At 36.8% G+C, this 15,777-nt stretch overlaps 1 protein-coding gene across 1 annotated transcript in view; it reads left to right on the plus strand.

Annotated features, from left to right (window-relative positions):
• The window catches only part of ADAMTS3 (ADAM metallopeptidase with thrombospondin type 1 motif 3), a 269,433-nt gene that overhangs the window by 163,362 nt on the left and 90,294 nt on the right, over positions 1-15,777 (plus strand). The window lies entirely within an intron of this gene.

Here is a 15,777-nt window from a genome sequence, read left to right on the forward strand (position 1 = left end):
TTTTTTAAAAAAAGCCATTTGACATTACATAAAAAGAAAAAAAAATCTCGTTTTCATTTAGGAGCTATAATTTCATGTTCCAGACTGAATGATTTTTGTATTTTTGTTGTTCAGGCATTCAGTGATGTCCAACTCCTCATGACTCTGTGGACCATAGCACAGCAATGCTGTCCATGGGGTTTTCTTGGCAAAGATACTAGAGTGGTTTTCTATTTCCTTCTGAAATCCTGAGGGTCTTCCCCTCTCAGTGTGATTTTTTTTCTGGATTAGGTTACAGAGGCCATTCTTTGCTTCATTTTTTACCTAGCCTTAATCACTGAATGGGTATTACAACAGCCAAGCTGAGACCTGCTAAGACCTGAAACCTTAGCTTTAAAAGGCCAAGGTCTTCTCCTGCACCTGGGGCCATCTCCAGTCCTCCTTATCTATATCTGGCCACTAGACCCAGATGGCTTTGGAGAAGATTATGAGGCTGATGACTTTGCACAGCCCTCCCTCACTTAAATCCGATTCACTAGTGTGTCATGTCATCACTTCCATGATGTCATAGTCCTCTTGGAGAACAAAGGGCAAACAACAACAAGTGGATTAGGCAAATGGAAGTTAAGGGACTCACCCAGAGTCACACAAAATCTCTGAGGCTGGATATAAACTCAGGTCTTCCTGACTCCAGGCCCAGTGCTCTATCCACTGAGCCACCTAGCTGCCTCCAAGGCAAACAGAGGTTAGTAACTTGTTCAGTTTCACATAGCAAATGTCTGAGGCTTGATTTAAATCCAGGTCTTATACTTATTTATATTTATTTTATATTATTTTAAATATATTATTAAAATTTTTTTAAATTTAAATTAAATTAAATTTAAATAAAATTAAAATTTTAAAATTTTAATAATTTCAACATTATATTTAATTTAGCTAATTGAATTTATTATATTTTGTTGTGTTTTTATTTCATCTTTATTATTATTATTATATTCATTATATTTTTTCAATCAATTAAAGGTGAAATTTGAATCCAAGTCCTTTGATACCGTGGCCAGGTCTCTTTCTCTTGAATCATGTCATAAACAATTAGAGCTAGCTCTTCAGTGTGCTTTGTTGATTACAAATTAAATAGCTTTTTGGGAGAGATGGCCCTTTCTAGAAGGGGAAAGCTCTGGGATTCAGGGATTGCCAGAGAAGTATTTTACCTTGAATCTACACCCATGTTAATAGAGATGGGTGGAACTTTGTCTCCCATTTTCTTTCTGTGCCCAGAATGGGGATTTTGGTCCTATTACCTTCCAGAGGCTGAGGATTCATAGATACCAGTTGTCATCAGTAGAAAGCAAACGTTCCCATAATAGTGATAACTGAAGCTAAAGGTGTAGTTCAGAGCTGTCCTGGGCTGGCCCCTATTGTCAGGCACTTTTGATGCCTTGAATACAAGTTCCATATGTTCAGAAACAAATATCTTTCACAGCTTTTTATACAGAGCATCTGTGTGAAAGCCTAGTCCCTCACCTCATTCACATGCACTGAAATAGTAATAAATAATTCTGCAAGAGGGACAGGATGGAAGGAACAGAAGTGGAAGAAAATCATACAGAAGGGGAAAATATCATAAAAATCTATTATGTTTGGGTTTTTTAAACATTGCCCTGTTAATAATTAATGACATCTCTTGCTTCTATTTATAACTTTATTCTTTCTTTAGCCACCTAAAAATACCCAGTTTGTCTTACAGAGATGTTGTTAAGTCTAAGTATTCTGTAAGTATTTGGCATCATCTCCCTTCTACACATTCATTAGGCTCAGTCTCATTCATGCCTCTGTTTCCTAGAAGTGAGAATTTGGCCTATTGTTGCTATTGTTAAATCTTTTTACAGTCATGTCCTACTCTCTGTGACCCCATTTGGGGTTTTCTTGTCAGAGATACTGGAGCTGTTTGTCATTCCCTTCTCCTGCCCATTTTACAGATGAGGAAGCTGAGGTAGACAGGGTTAAATGACTTACCTGAGGTCACACAGTAAATGTTGGAGGCCAGATTTGAACTTAGGAAGGTGAGTCTTCTTGACTCTGGGTCCCCCAGTCTATCCACTATGCTACTTAACTGCCCAGTCTTAGAAAAACCTTAAGTCAAATTCTGCCTCAGACACCTACTAGCTGTGTGATTCTGGGTGAGTGAACTGATTCCTCCCAGTCTCAGTTTCCTGATCCGTAAAATGGGGATAATAACAGCACCTGCCTTCTAGGGTTGTTGTGAGGATCCAATGAGATAATATCCTTAAAATGCTTTTCAAACCTTCAAGCTTTATATTGATAAAGATACAGGTATATTAAACCATGAGTCCAGAAATCCAGTGAAGTGATGTCCAAGGAAATGAAACTTCTCGTGTCTTTATGTATCAAATGTTTTAATGAGCAAATAAGAATATATCAGCCACATTAAATACAAGACTCAGAAGGTTATTTACACAGGAAATTAATAATTACTAAAATTTGTAACAAATGTCTTTGCATTAAGCTAATTGTGTATACTGGCTGATCATTAAAGGTAAACTCATTTGTGGGGGCTCATGAACTTCAGTTTTAGAGATTTCAATCCATAAGGTACCCTTGGAACCTGGGAGTAATTGAGTCTTTCTCTGGTCTCAATCTGCAAGTCTGTGAGGGCCAAGTTGGGGAGGCACCTCAAAGAGGGGTGCTTCATATGGTTGGCCTTTGTGGGGGAAATGGGGTTACATGTATATTAAATTTAACACAGTAACAACAAAACTACCCGACTTGTCTGCATTCCCTTCTGAACTTCCCTCTGTTACTTTCTGTATACTTTAGAAACCATTTCATTGGTTTTTTTTTTGGTGTGAATTACTAGCACTATTCACCAACGAACCCCACTAACTCCTGGTTAGACTTCTTAGTCTTGCTTTGGTTAACTTGGTTTGAACTTTATTTTCATTGGGGGGGAAAATGAATGTACGAATGCATACTCCATCTCTCCTCCCCTCCCCCTGCCCTGCCTCTCCTATCCAGTAAGCTGCAATACAGAGTTTGAAAAATTCAGCTTTAAAGGGTGGATTTAAATATCAAACAGGTCACAAGACAGAGGACATTTGAGATTGGAGAACAAGGAATTTGAATGAAGGTAGGAAGGTGCAACATATTTACATGAAACTTTTTTGACCCTTTGCACTCCCACAAATATTCTCTTGATTATAAAAGTTGGGACAAATGAGATTTTTATATTGAAAGTGTCCTAGCCTGGCCCTGTATCATCAGCGAGTTCCCATCAAGGATCAGAGGAGCCATGATCTTGAGATAGGAGGCTGTCAGTGATGGTTGTGCCTGCAGTATTTCTCAGTTCTTTCTGCCTCTGTCCAGCTTCACATCTGCCTTCTAGTGTAACCTTTTCTGTGATTCTAGATTCCTCCCTGTACCTTAGTTCTTTGCCTTGGTAGGATTAGAACCCAGCCCTGATTACTGCCCTTCATCCCTAACATGATCAAAATCACTTGCTCTTAAGGCCTTTCCTTGCTTTCATCTCAGTCCTGGAGTCTTTTTAAGCAGGTGGGACTAACCGGCCTTTGGTGGTTCTCTGCTGCTCTCTGCTGTCACTGGGAAAACCCACTATTTCTGGGCTGATTTGACTGCCTGCTTATTAACCCCATCAGTCATAGGTTCACATAAGATCCACTGTGCAACATTATTTATGTTCTCCTGGAATTCACTATCTAATCAGGAGACAATAAATATATACATAAAATAACTACAAAAATAATGCAAAGGCAATAAATAGACAAATGCAAAACCCAAGTAAGTCATAAGTGCATTCAAATCAGGAAACCACACTTTTAAGGCAGGATTCCTGTTATTAGGAAATATAAAAGAAAATGCCAGTCTTAAATCCTGAAAATCTTGAAATGTAAACACAGAAAGGCAAGAAAAGGAACTGGAACTGAGATTTAATTGCTATATAGGGAAATCTCTCAGTAATTGGGGGCAGCTAGGTGATCCAGTGGTTAGAGCGCTGGGCTTGGAATCAGGAAGGCTCAGCTCCATGAGTTCAAGTCTGCCCTCAGACACTTACTAGCTGGGTTACCCTGGGCAAATCACTTAACCTCAGTTAAGTTTATATTAGAGTTCCTCATCTGTAAAATGAGATGGAGAAGGAAATGGCAAAAAACCCCAAATGGGGTCACAAAGAGCTGGACACAACTGAACAACAACAACCCTCCACCAATGCAAGTTTGATAGCTTCTTGGTGACATGTGGTCATAGTGGGTTGCCTAAAGTAAGGTGACTTGCCCAGGATCACATAGCCAGTTTGGATCAGAGATGGGACTTGGACCCATGTCTGCTTGACTTTTAGGCTACCTGCCTAGTCACTATGCCTTGGCTGCCTATCTAGAAATAACACAGTTATTTAGTAACATTATGAAGCAATTGTATCTTTTTAAAAATTTAAATACAAATCTTTGAAATTAGAGGAAAAAAATGATCCTGTCCCTATAATTTTTTCAGAAATAACAACTCAAGGAAATTTGGAGGTGAGTAGCATGAATAAACAAGCTGGGTCTTTTTTAGGAGGAATTTTATAGCACCTTAATGCATATTTTATATTTGATATGCATATTTATATAATGAATGGAAACTACTGAGCAGACAGTATGCATTTAATTTCCATAAAATCCTGTTCCTTCTATCCAGTGGTATTCACTTCAGAGAGTGAATCTTGATAAATCACACTCTTTATTTCTCCTTTCATGAAAGGCGCCCTTATTTAAATGAGGAAACAAATGTTAAATTCTGCTACCAAAAGTTGGCTCATTTTGCTGAGATCTCTACCAGTCAAAGCTTGGACCACTAAAGTCAATAGGGATGCTATTGCTGCTGCTAATGGGCATAAGGATGATGCTAAGACTAACATCTGACATCTGAACTTTTTTTTAAAAAGTTAGGAACTTAAGTTAATTTTCTCTCCAAGTTTTAAATTTAAGGTAGTTCCTTGTTTTTTTTTTTTTTCAGAGAGCTAGGTAGTCTAATGGATAGAGAACTAGGCCTGGAACCAGAAAGATTTGTGTCTAATAGTGGCCATCTCTAGGATGAGGGAGGGGGAAGGGAGAAGAAGAAAAGAGAAAGAAAAGAAATTTAAATGATAACTTTGTTGTATATTTAAATGGAATAGCAAGGTGTACATGGTAGATTTTCAGTCTCATGTGCAATCATCTTTTTATTGTACTATGTAATGGAAATACTTGTTTTATTCCACAAATTAAAAAAAAACAAAAAGAAATATCTGCATTCAGATTTGACCTCAGACACTTACTTGTTGTGTGACCCTGAGCAAGTCACTTAATCTATGTTTGCCTCAATTTCCTCATCTGTAAAATGGGAATAATATTAGAATCTAGCTCTTATGGTTATTGTAAGGATCAAATGAAATACTATTTGTAAAGCACCTAATACAGTACCTGGCATATAGTAAGAGCTAGATAAATTATTATTAACTCTATTCATTATTGATTATCATCTAACTTTATGCAAAGTAGTCCCATGTTGGCTATCTTGCCTTCAAAGATTCCTTGTCCATTTTTGCCTATGTTATTTATTCCTACAACTCAGTCAATCCAACTTCTATTGAGATGAACATTAGAGGGGAGGTGATCATGGCCACAACAACCACCACCCTAAAACAAATAAACAAATGAAAAACCCAAATTCTAAGAGCTACGAAATCTCACAGTACTAAGAATAGGACTGGGGGAAGCGAGGGGAGACTAGCTTTGACTCCTGTCAGCCCATCTCACCTAATCAGCCCTTTCCCTCCCTCTACTATGGCCATGGCTGCGTTGGTCTCCCGCTGCATCCTGGGCCACCTCCAATCCTTCTGATCTATATCTGGCCATTGGACTCAGATCTGGATCCAGATGCTTTCTCTGGGAGGAGAAAGTGAGGTTGGTGATTTTGTAGAGCTCTCCCTCACTTAAATCTAATTCACTTGTAAGTCATGGCATCACCTCCTTGACTTCATGGTCTTCAAGAACAAAGGACAAAAAACAACAACCACCTAGGCCAAGGAGTACTTACAAGTACCACCATCTACGTGAAGCCTTTCAGTTCTGCTAGTGCCCTCTTTCCCTAAATACCTTGTATCTAATGATTTATTTTGTATTTCTTCTGCATCTCCATTCATTTTGTATATGTGCATTGTCTCACGAGAATATAACCTCCCTAAGGACTAGGACTGTCTGAATATTCCCAGCTTCTACCACAGTCCCCCACCCATAGTAGGCATTTAACAAATGCTTAGTGATTGTTAAGACCATGAGTTAAGTGGGAATTTTCTCTGTCCCACCAGAATCAATTTAGAATCATAATGTCACAAGACTTATGTGAAAACCAGGTTTATTACAAGAGAAATTAATATGCATATGGAGTCCAAAGAGTTCCCAGTCCCTACAGAAGTTTGTATATTTATGATAGTATAGCGAAAGGATGGGGAGAAAATGGGAAGGGGCATGGCATGGGAGGGGAAAATTGCAGTAAGGGTGAGAAAAAGGACAAAATCACTCCTGACAGGGAGGAGCAAGAGTACAGCAAAACCACCTTCTTTTTCCTTGGGAACACTAGACTACAAAGATAGGAAGGTCTGCTTACCTTCCAAGGCCCCCAGCTGCACAAGCATCATCCCAGCCTAGCACAGACTGGCTGGCACCTGGCTTGCCTCCCAAGAACATGCAGGGAGTCCAGCTTGGGGTGCAACACAAAATTATGTCAGCTCATGGGCAGCTTCATCCTGGACACATTCAGGCTTCCTGCATGCTCTGGGTCCAGTGTTTCTGGAAAATATGGCAACTCAAGAAGTTCAGAGTACCCCTTAACAACCCTTAACCCCAGTAACATGAGAATCTCTGGGAGATTATACTCCTTCTGCATATACCACAAAGTTCCGTTATTTTCCACTTTGTTCTTTTCTCCCAACTAAGAACTTTCTGGTCTGTAGGTAATTCTCATTAAGCAAATACAGCTCAAGCAACCATCCAGTGAATTCTCACCAATAATTATCTATTATATTTATGTAACATGAATTTTTCTGTTTATTTCCAGACTTTGAACACACAATTTGTCTGCAGCCTTTTATTGTTACAAATAATGCTGTGATGTATAACTTGGGGCATCTAGGTGGCATAGTGAATAGAGTGCCAGTCTCGGTGTCAAGAAGACTCCTCTTTCTGAGTTCAAATCTGGCTTCAAACGCTTCCCAGCTGTGTGATCCTGGGCAAGTCACTTAATCTTGTTTGTCTCAGTCCTCATCTGTAAAATAAGTTGGAGAAGGAGATGTCAAACCACTCTGATATCTTTGCCAAGAAAACCCCAAATGGGTTCAGCAAGAGTCAGACACAAGTGAAAATGACTGAACAACAACAAAAACAAGTGTTTAACTCCATATATGGAGACTTCTTCTGCTGTTGATGTTCTTGGGGTATAGGCCCAGGAAATGAATCACTGGACCAAACACTGGACCTAAACTTTATCGACAATTAAGTAACTTTTCTAGCTTAATTCCAGGTTATTTTCTAGACCAGTTATACTAATTCATGGTTCTAGCATCAGGGAATTAGTATGTCTGTCTTTCTAGAGCCCCTTCCCTTTTTCTTATTTTTATTCTTTGCCAAGTTGAGGCTATGAGATGATTCCCTAGGGTTTGCTCTCCATCTCTTATTCTTAGTGATATTGACTATTTTTTTCTAGGAATGTTGATGTTTATATTTATTCTTTTAAAATTGGTAATTCAGCTATTTTGACAGAACAGATACCTACCTTCCTCTTCCATAATATGCATTTCCTCCAAACAGTTCATTTATTGGTTGGTTGTTAGAGGAAAGGAAACATGTATCCTTTGAGTTTGATGACATGGTTCTAATATTTGCCTTTTCTGGACGGAGTTTATTTATGCCTCTTTATTTTTATGTTTATTTGTTTGTTGTAGTGGTTCAGATTATCCATTTCATTATATGTTTTAAACCCTAAATCACTTTTCATGTCTTCTCATGTTACTTTAAATTTTTCGTGTTCACTCTCCCATGACACAGTATTATGTTATTACGTTTACATGCTGCAATTTAGTTTTTTTAATCATTCCTCATTTGTCAGTCATACATTATGTTTACTAGTTTTCTGCTTTTATACATAACATTGCTATGAACACTTTTCTTCATCTGGATCTTTTCCTCAATTAATTTCAACAAGTAATTATTAAACATCTTCTAGGTGCTAGGCATTGAATAGTTTTAAAAAACCCTAGCTCCAAAAAGTTTGCAGTCTACTAGGTAAGGGAAAACAATAAATGCAAAGAAGAAAATAATTTTTAATGGGTAATGGAGGGAATCAGGAAAGGCCTTGGGTAGGAAGTTCCACTTAAGCTGAGTCTTGAAGGGACCAAAGGATTCTAAGAGACAGAGGTAAGGAGGAAGAACAGTCCATTTTTGGAGCATGGCCTAGGCAGAGGCATATAGGTGGGAGATGAACTAGCCTATATGATGATTGTCAGTTTGCTTGGAATGTAGAGTTCATGAAAGTCAGTAATATAAAATGACTTATTTTCTTACTGTTAAGAACCTTGGGCTGTAGGAATCTCTGAGTAGTAGAATCTCTGAGCTAATGAATGATTTTAAAACTTTTTTCCAAATGATTTTCTAGAATGGTTGAACCAATTCATGGTTCTACCAAGAGGGTATTAGTATGCTTGTCTTACCAAAACCTCTCCAAAAATTTTTTTTTCCCAACCTTGCTTACTTAATTTGTAGGAAGCGCCCTTTTATTAGGAACTCCAATGTATATGTTGATGTTTGTTCAAAAACATTAACCTCCAAGTTAATTAATCTATTCAGCTTCTTTTACCTATTGCTTTATACCAAAACTCATTTTAAATTTCCTTTGCTGGGTCATTGTCTACTTGTGTCCACTAACTGTGATAATCCACTGAGGTGCTAGAGGGCCGAATGAGGAATGAAGTATGGAAATATGAAAAGGGCAGATCTTGGTTTGATATTAGATCAAATGGCCAACCATTAAAGCTATCCTGAAGTGGAATTGGCTGCTTCCATACAGAGGAGGTTTCTACTTCTTTAAGTAAGAGCTCAGTTCCCACTTTTTAGGTATGGTGTAGCAGGGTAGTTATCATTCAGGTATAAGCTGAACTGGAAGGATGCTCAAGTCTCTTACAATTCTGACATTCTATGTATAGATGTAAATATGTGTGTACATACCTACATAGGGATGTATGAGTGAGTATATATGCGTGTGTGGATACATACACATACGTACATATAGTTATTCAATTATTTCAGGGGGTTGCGTTTCTTGGCAAAGATACTGAAGTGGTTTGCCATCTCCTTCTCTGGCTCATTTTACTGAGGCAAATGAGGTTAAGTGACTTGCCCAGGGTCACACAACTAGTAAGTATCTGAGGCCAGATTTGAAGTAAGGCAGATCAATCTTCCTGATGTCAGGCCCTGCACTCTATCCACTGTGCTACCTAGCCACCCCTAGATAGATACATAGATACATAGATAGATCTTTATGTTTGTATATGTGTATATTGCATTCTAAATATGTGTGTATCTACACATATACATACATACATACATATCCATATATCTGACAGGTCTGTATCAGTTGCACATCATAGTTTGGACCACTGGTATTAATTCAGTTGATTTTTCTTATGCTGATAGTTAGAACTTCATTACATGGCAACTAGACTGCAGTATGGGAGTTGGATTTGGAGTCAGGAAAATCCAAGTTCAAATCTTGCCTTAAATATTTATTTAACTGTTATGACCATAGGCAAGTCATTTAACTGCTACCTGCCTCAGTCCCCTCATCTGTAAAACAGGTATCATAATAGCTCCCACCTCTCAGTGTTGTAGTGAGGATTAAATGAGATAATGTTTCTAAGTGCTTTGAAGACCTTAAAGTGATAGATCGTCACTATCATCATCATCCACCACCACCATCATCATCGTCGTCATCATTATCATCATCATCATTGTGGCTGTCATTCAGGAGGCACAGCACTGTTTCAGAGTTTGATGCAATCAGCATACTGTTTAACTGCAAATAAGAGTCTTTTAAGAACTTCGCTATTTATAGAAAATCCTTCTTCTCTTTGGACTCTGTCCTGCATCACAGCCAGACAAGTGCAAACATACTTTGTAAGTATACTTTCTTCCTCCTGTTTTGTGCTTCACTTGAGGCTTTTAGTTGGAGAATCATTGAATACAGTGAATGGAAGACACCTTGTTGGAAGAGTGCAGTGAAAGCTGGTGCTTCAATGAAATGTGCTTTGAGGTCAACAAACATTAAGTATAATATACCTGAGTAGGCTGCAGCACTGTCAGAATCACTAACATGTACTATCTACAGAGAATCCTTCTCTTGCAAAATGTCTTGTGTGTATTGTCTCATTTGAGCTTTACAATAGCTCTATGATGTAGATATAGGTATAATGATTCCATTTTACAGATAATAAAACTGAGACTTGCCAGAAAGAAAATTTTAAATCTGGTCTTCTCGACTCTAAGTCCAACACTAACCACCATGACATACTGCCAGTCAGTAAGGATATAGTTTGCTACAAATTATCATTTCCAAAAACCTTCACCTACATTCATAATAGATGCCCTCAACATACAATTGGATTGTTCTTATAAAGTTTTTGTAAAGGCGCCATATTATTACTTTCTATTGTTTTTTTTTCTATGGCACCTGAATTTTAGCAAATATTCACTATGTTCCCATCCTTCTTGAGGATCCTAAAATTTTTCTTTCATCTAGCTTGGACCTCCTTTGTCTATATTTTGCCAGATAATCTTCTCATCTTCATTCTCTTGAGTGCTTTTTCTACTTCATGCAGCACATGGATTCTAATGAGGTTAAAATCCCAATGTGGTAATTCCAATGTTACTACTGATAAAGAGTCAATTGTAGAGTTTTTGAGATCTTTTTCCTTTTCTTACCTTTTGCTTATCTTTATTTCACATACAGCAATAAATGTTCCTGGGATGAGCTGATGTAATCGGACCTCTTGCCAAGTTTTCTGTGAATTTGTTTTTCTCTTCAACATATTTCTCAGTTATACGAGGTGATATATTCTTAGTTTTCTACCATCCTCTTCAATGCAATTTTAAAATGAGTTTGCTCTAAGTCAATGATACCTATGACTATCATATCTCTATTTGGCAAAGGAGGTATTTACTAGTTGAAGCAAGAATTTTCTAGACTTTTTTGATACCCTTATTGTCATAATTGACTTACATAGGTTAATTTTTTTTTATGAAATGGTGATGGATTGTGCTAATGCTTGTTTTTTGTAGTACTTCCTTTGGAAGTTACTTCTATGACTTGTACTTGTAGTAATGACTTGGATTCCTAGAGACCATCACTACTAAGTCAGGGCCAAGGTTACTCCGTGAGTACATAGTTATAAAACCATAGCTCACAGGCTGTCACCCATGTGTGTATACAATTAGGTTAAAACCAAAGGCACTTACTAAAATGGTATAGTAATAACACAGCAGGTTACTTGTGAAGATGCATGCAGGAATTATATGAGCATAATTACAAAACACTTAAAACACTTTTCATGTACAAAAAGACAGATCCAAACAATTTGAGAAATAGCTATTGATGATGGGTTGACCAAAGCAATATAACAAAAATGATAAAGTTACCTCCATAAATTTACTTATTCAGGGGCACACCAATCAAACTACTAAAGAGTTATTTCATTGAACTAGAAAAAAAATAATAGCAAAATTCATCTGAAAGAACAAAAGGTCAAGAATATCAAGGGAATCGATGAAAAAAATGTGAAGATTGTCTAGCAGTACCAGATTTCAAACTATGTTACCAAACAGTAGAGTTATCCCTTCCACATCATGACTTTCCCCATTGTGATTTCAATATATCACAGGTTGGCCTAAAAAATTAGAATTTTTGGAGAGTCTTGCAGAAGCTGCAGGTGACACACAAAGGCCAGCAGAGGACACAGAGCCTGTGACAAAATATTTAACCAAAGTTTTACAATAAGGCGTTGTAAACACTCCAAAAAGAAAAAAAAAACAATTCAGATTTCTTCTCTGATATGAAGGGAGGGACAAAAATTTTACATGGATTTTCCAGATTGCAGGGGCTCTGTACCCCATAACCCCTGCAATGTGGAGGGAATAACCGCAATAATGAAAACAATATGGCATTAGATCAGGTACAGAGTGGTGGATCAATGGAATGGTTTAGGTATGGAATATACAGACACAAATAAGCACAGTAACCTATTCTTTAGTAAATCCAAGGATTCCCAGCAATTGCAACAAGAACTCACTATTAGACAAAAAGTGCTGGGAAAACTGGAAAGCAGTTTGGCAGAAACTAAGCATAGACCATCTCACACCATATACCAAAATAAAGTCAAAGTAGTAATATGATTTAGACACAAAGGATGCTATTCTAAGCAAATTACAAGAGAATGGGAAAAAAATACGTGTCATATCTATGAATAAGGGAAGGGTTTGTGACTAAACAAGAGAAATGGAGGATCATGGGAGGTAAAATGGATAATTTTGATTATATTAATATAAAAGAGGTTTTGTACAAACAAAACTAATGCAGCCAAAACTAGAAGGAAAGCAGGAAACTGAGAAAGAACTTTAAAGCACATTTCTCTGATAAAGGTCTCATTTCTCAAATATATAGGGAACTTAACCAAATTTATAAATAAAATAAAACCCATTCCCCAATTGATAAATGGTCAAAGAATAAAAATGGGCAGCTTTCAGAAGAAGAAATCAAAGCTATTAATAGTCATATAGATACACTAAATCATTAATAATTATAAAATGCAAATTAAAACAACCCTGAGGTACTGCCTCATATCTCTCAGATTGGTTAACATGACAGAAAAGAAAAACAACAAATGCTGGAGGGGATGTGGGAAAATAGGTACACTAATGCATTATTAATGGAGTTGTATATTAGTCCAACCATTCTGGAGAACAATTAGGAACTATGCCCAAAGGGTTGTAAAACTGTGAATACCTTTTAACCCAGCAATACCACTCCTAGGTCTATATCCCAAAGATATCAAAGAAAAAAGGAAAAGGACCTATATGTATAAAATATTTATGATAACTGTGGTGGCAAAGAATTAGAAATTGAACAGATGCCTATCATTTGAAGAATGGCTGATTGTGGTGGAATACTATTATCCTATAACAAATGATGAAGGGGATGCACTTAATACAAAGTGAAGTGAACGGAACAAGGAGATTATTATACATAGTAACAACAATATTGTAACAATAATCATCTATGAAAACTTATTTACTCTTATCAATACATTGATTCAAGACATTTCCAAAGGACTTATGATAATAATGCTGTCTACCTACAGAGAGAGAACTGATGAACCCTGACTACAGATTGGAACATTTTTTTGCTTTTTTTTATCTTTCTTGTTTTCCTCCCTCCCTCCCTGCACAACATGGCTAATATGGAAAAAGAAAAAAAAAATGTAAGTTCTTTGAGGGAAGTGATTGGCCTTTTTTCTTGTATTTTTATTCCCAGAACTCAACACAGTGCCTAACACATGGTAAGAACTTAATAATGCTTATTGCCTTGTTAAAAAAAAGCCAACATATGAGTATGAAGAACTCAAAGAAAAATGTGAAGACATATAAATTGATATAGTAAGTTGATGCTAGATGAACCAGAAAAACAAGGTACAATGATTACATCAAAGTCTTGAAAAGTACAAAAGGAACAATAAAACTCAATACTATGTATTTATGACTTCACTTAGTCCCAGAAAAGAGTTGCAAAAATGTACCTCCTTCCCTTCATTATAGAGGTGGGGACCTGTGCATGCAGAATATTGCCTTTACTGTCATATATATTCTTTTAGCTAATTTTGCAAGAAAAAATATATTGGCACAACTGATCACCAAATTGAAAAAGTCCAAAAAATATTTGTCATGTATAATACCTGTGGACCTCCCACCTCTATAAAGGGATGATTTGGGATATCTTTTCATATATCTTTGTTTGAGTGCTCCTAGATTTTCATAATTTTTCTACATTAACTTTTGATACCTCTACATATGGTGGTTCTTTCCACTAACATTGTTGTGGCCATTGTGCATAGTTCTTATTTCACTCTGCATCCATTCGTGTAGATTTTCCAATGATTCTCTGTATTCATTGCACACATCATTTCTTATAGCACAGTAATCTGTTATATTCATGTCCCACAATTTGTTTAGCCCTTCTCCAATATGAATAGATACTTTGTAGCTCCTCACTTTCAGGTGAAAAATCAAATAGTCCTAGGTGAAAGTATTCATTGGTCCCTGAAGTATATAGGGCAGCCGAAATTTCCCCCATAAACCCATGAGCTTCATAGGGTATTCTAAATGGAGGTTTTGATTCACCTTCAACTGAAACAGTCTAGGTTAAAAAGAATTTTAACTCAGAAACCATCCAAATGGTGTGGGGTTCCCTCAACACTTAGGAGTGATCATTTGAGTTTTCTAGGCCATCAGGTAAACTTGATCCTATGGACCTGTAGTTCATAAGGATTTCATAAAACCTATCCAGACTCATTATGAACCACACAAGGAGTCTCAATCTGCTTAAAAAACAAAATAAATTATTTATAAACATGAATGAGAGTCCATAGTTATATCACCAGGAAGTACTTTTCTAGAGAGACAACATCCACACTGCTGGTATCAACTTTGACACTCATAATGGACACAGTAATGTGACAAATATTAGTACTTCAACATTCAGCCATGCAAGAGTTATTTCAAAGGAACATACCAGAAAATGAATTGTTCAATTACAGTCCAACACAAAATAAAGGGAGAACTGTCATCTTTTTTCCCACTACAATCTTGTAGTACCAGTGAAAAGAATCACAGATAGCAATTCTTTCTCATGGTCCCTGAAATTGCTAAGGCATCCCCAATATATCCAAGATAAAGGTCCTAGAGGTTAGCACACTCCTTCTGGGGCTACTTCCCCAACTCGCTTTCATATATTGGTGGCCCCCAGGTGATTTTACCTGAGAGTCAAAGATGACTGGCAGGTTTTTTAATATAGCTCATGAGTCCCCACTGATGCTTTTGCCTTTAAAAGTAAACTCTCCTACCCCCATGGTACTATGCATTTCTCTTCCTTTTGGTACCTATGACTTCTAAAAATAATTCAAATGGGAACTGTTTTAATTTCATATCATATGAATTCATTATTTTTCTTCTTTTCAAAAATTAATTCTTGATTTTCATCTTTGTTCAGTGAATTGATTATAAATTATATATAACCAACTGACTTAGAAAGCACTGTCACATTGGTAAGCATTTGTTTCTGGTTTATTAAAATGTAGTTATTTTTTACTTTGTGATGTTTCTTGGGTCTCATTCATTTTTATTCTCTTCTTTAAGTATAATATTCATGATATATGGTCCTTAGGCTTCAGTATAATCTACAAGCTTTCAGTTCCTTATCCTGAGCTACCTTTTAAAAAAATGTTCCATGGCTTTCCCCATGCCCATGTTCAGTGGATCTGGGATTGAGAAAGACTTTATTGGTCATTTATAACTTTAAATATGAGCATAATCAGGTTAAAGATATTAAGTGTCAGGCTGAGTGTATAAACTTAGATTCTTGGATTCTAAATCCATTTCTATTTACAGTACAGGTCTGACTATATCTTTGAACTTTAAGCCCATTGTG

Source organism: Trichosurus vulpecula, chromosome 6 (genome assembly GCF_011100635.1).
Source record: "Trichosurus vulpecula isolate mTriVul1 chromosome 6, mTriVul1.pri, whole genome shotgun sequence".
Lineage (NCBI taxonomy): Eukaryota > Metazoa > Chordata > Mammalia > Diprotodontia > Phalangeridae > Trichosurus > Trichosurus vulpecula.